Source organism: Oppia nitens, unplaced genomic scaffold (genome assembly GCF_028296485.1).
Source record: "Oppia nitens isolate AA-2021 unplaced genomic scaffold, nextdenovo-longstitch-racon4-pilon3 scaffold11_pilon_pilon_pilon, whole genome shotgun sequence".
NCBI lineage: Eukaryota > Metazoa > Arthropoda > Arachnida > Sarcoptiformes > Oppiidae > Oppia > Oppia nitens.
The window spans coordinates 857,501-861,639 of NW_026533190.1; positions in this window are offsets into that span (position 1 = coordinate 857,501).

The window sequence follows — 4,139 nt, forward strand, 5'->3', positions numbered from 1 at the left end:
ATTTAATTATTTATACTATACACATACTGTATATTCAAATTTTTATTTTTTAATTATAATGCATTTTATTAAAATAACAACAAATAAATAAAAATGTATTTTACGGTATTGTACTTAAAAAAAGTTTTATTATTATAGCAATTAACAATACTATTGAATAAAATGTGAATTTATTGTTAAATATACATATTAAAAAAATAAAATTATTTATATATAGTGTAAATAAAAAAATAATTAAATTTAAATTATTTATAATTTTTTCAATAGATTTTTGTAATTGTATTTTTCTATTTTAATAAAAAAATTTTATAAATAAATATTAATTCATTAATTAAACAATATTTGAAAAAACATCATTTGTTATATATATAGTATTTGAAAAAAATATTAAATTACTGTATAAAAGATACAGTACTTATAGTAACTAAAAAAAATTTAAAACAATATTTATTAAAATTTTAATTTATACAACTAAAATAATTAATATTCAAAAAAAATTATTAAAAATGAGTATAATCAACATTGCTACAAATCATGTAATATTATTAATTATTATTTTTTTAAAAAAAATAATTCAATCAAAACTAATTAATTTTAATAACTTATTATTAACTTTTTTTAAATTTTTTTTTACGTTTTATTATTATCAGAATCCACCCTATGTATATTTAGATAAAAATCAAACTATGTTGGAAAATGGCCTGGAAGCTAAATTGGCTAAAATGATTGTTGAAAAATTAAATCTAACCTATCGTCTAGTTGACTGTCTGGGTGTATATGGTAACGAAATTAGTCCGGGCAATTGGACCGGGGTTATGGGAATGGTACATAGAAATGTATGCACCCTAAAAAATAAATAATAAACATCATTATAGATATAAATATATAGATATAAGTAAATACTATATATTAATTTTTTTTCCAGCAAGCTGATTTAGGCATCAGTGGTATGGGTATGAGCTATGATCGGTCAACTGTTATCGACTATACCATACCGTATTCAATCGTTAGGATAGTATTTACAGCACCGGTACCTAAACATAACAAATCAATTAATTTGCTAAAAATATTTGACATCAATACATGGATAGTATTGTCGATTACCGTATTTCTAATATCATATCTATATTATTATTTAATGAATACTACTACTACTACTACTACTACTAATAATAATAATTATAAATTAAAATTATTAATATTAAATTACAACTCGTTTACTATTACTGTAGCCAATCTATTGAAAATAATGATTAGGCAAAAAATTACTGTAAATTTATTAGGTTCATCTATATCGAAAAAATTACTATTAACTACCTGGCTACTAATATCTATTGTATTGTCGACAATATATTCGGATAAACTATTATCATTGTTAACGATACGGAAAATTTCAACAATCAATACATTTAGCAAACTATTTGATGAAGTAATTCATAATAATATTACGTTGACTTATAATTCAAATGGTTTTCTGTGGACTTTTTTCAAGGTATATATTATATATAATATATATAAATAATTATTTCAAAATAAATTACTAATTGTATTATTATTTTATATAAAATTAAAATTAATACAAATATATAATAATTAATAATCTTAATATATATATATAATATATATAATTATTTTTAAACATATACTGTCTGACTGTCTGTACTTAACCATACAAACAGAATCCTGAATTTGAATTTATTAACAAACATTCGGTACTATATTATGATCACCAATCGATGCTAAACTATTTAAGTTTACCCGGCTATTCAATAATAGTAGATGAACCAACACTAGCCTATGGTTTTACCAGATTAAATAAAACAGATAAACCATTATATTATATACCGGAGCCCAATATCAATGATATGGACAACAATGATCATGGACAATCATTGATGCTAATTATGCGTAGTGTTGTATTAAATAAACAATTTAAGTATAAAAATCACACCAAACAATTGTAAGTATATATATAAAATGATATAATATATATCATAAATATATATATATAAACATGATATAAAAATAAAATCATCTTGATAATTATAAATTTTCAAAAAATTAATTATATATAATAGAGTACATCGATTATTTTGTTGCGGCCTAATTGAACACTGGACTAAATATTTATGGATACCACCAATAAATTTAAAACCAAAATTTCATAGATTAAAATTGAAAAATTTCGATATAATATTTAAAATTTTTCTATTATTTTTGTTGTTAACTGTAATTACGTTTCTAATTGAATTAATTGGAAAAAACAGTGTTTTTTTAAAAACAACACAAAGTTTAGTATTATAACAATAGTTAAATAGGTTTATTATATTTAATAAATTATTGGACATAAGTTTTGTATAATAATATTTATAACTTAAAATAAATTTGTAATTTCAATTAATAACTAATTTACTATATATATAATATATATATACAGTTTAGTTAAAACTTTTATAATATTTATTATTTTTAATTGAATTATTTTTGAGAAAAAAATTGTATTATTATTGTTAGTTATATAAGTACTAATTTATTGTAAGATATATACAGTATACTTAATAATTGAAGTTTTTTTTCAATATATTTTATTATATTGAAATATAAATTAATAATTCATGATCTTTATGTAAATAAATTACATTTAAAATATCAATCATAAATAATATAGAAATATTTATACTGTATAATCATTAATATTTATTTAGATAATAAAAAATAGACAATAAGTTATTATTATAATAAACTTCAATTCAATAAAGTATTTATATATACTTTTATTAACAAAATAGAAATTTATTTTATTACTGAAAAAATAGTAATATAATAAAAATAAATATTGATTTTTTAAATAAATAACTTTTCAATAGACACACTTAAAATGTGTATTTATTCAAATTGAATCACTTTATAAATATGTTATTTAATAAATTATTTCCAGTAAAACAAATATTATTTACTTAATAATAAAATAAGTTTTGTTTAATGTACTATAGTTTTGTTGAAAAATCAATATTTATTTATTAAAATAACATTAGATTTAACATTAGATTTAAATAAATAATAATGAAAAATATTTAATTATTTGTATAAAAATTTTATATTTTATTTTTTATCAATTATAAATGTTATATTTTTTTAATTCAAGATAATTACTAGAATTAATTATAATATTTAATAAATCAATATTTTCTTTCTATTGATTTATTTTATTTACAATAGTATACATCTTATTGAATATAATTGTTAATAATATACAATAAATGTTTTACAATAATATATCTAATTATGTATTTTTATTTGTCTAAATAAAATATTAATACATAAATAAATATTTGAATTTTATTATTAATTAATAACAAAATATAAATAAAATTACGATAAAGTTTAGTAATTATTATTTTAATACAATAATACTTTTTTGAAAACATATTTAATTATATCTATTAAATCATTTATTAAATAAAATATTTAAAAAAATTTATAAATTTTATGATAAATATTTATACTGTAAATGTAAACATTTTTTTTACCAAGATTATAATTGGATATAAAAATTTCAATTTATCTACTTTAGTTATTGACTGGTTTTATTTTTTAAAAAACGGAAAATATTTATTAATAAAAAAACAATTTACATAATTAAAAAAAAGTATCTATAAATTATTATCGCAGTTATCATAATCATTATTGTTTTGTTATTTAGCTTAAGTATATACACTATTATTCAATATTATAATAGATAACAAAATATTTTTTAACAAAATTATTATATAATTATCATAAAAATTAAAAAAATCAAGTTTATTACTTTAAAAATAATAACACAATTTAATCAATTTATATAATATATATATATATATATATATATATAGTATATATAAAGTAAACAATTTTTAACTAAACTACTATTAGTTTCCTAAAAATATAATAATAATATATAAACTCAAATATAAACGTTATTATAGTAATTATGCTAATTAGTGATGATATTTGAAATATTGTCGAAAAATTTTCTAGTTTTAATTCAGTAAATTTTGGCGACAAATCAACTGGTGGTATCCATATATAATTTGACCATGGTTCAATTAGACCGCTACAAATAATACGATGTATCCTGGTAATAATTATTTTTTTTAATA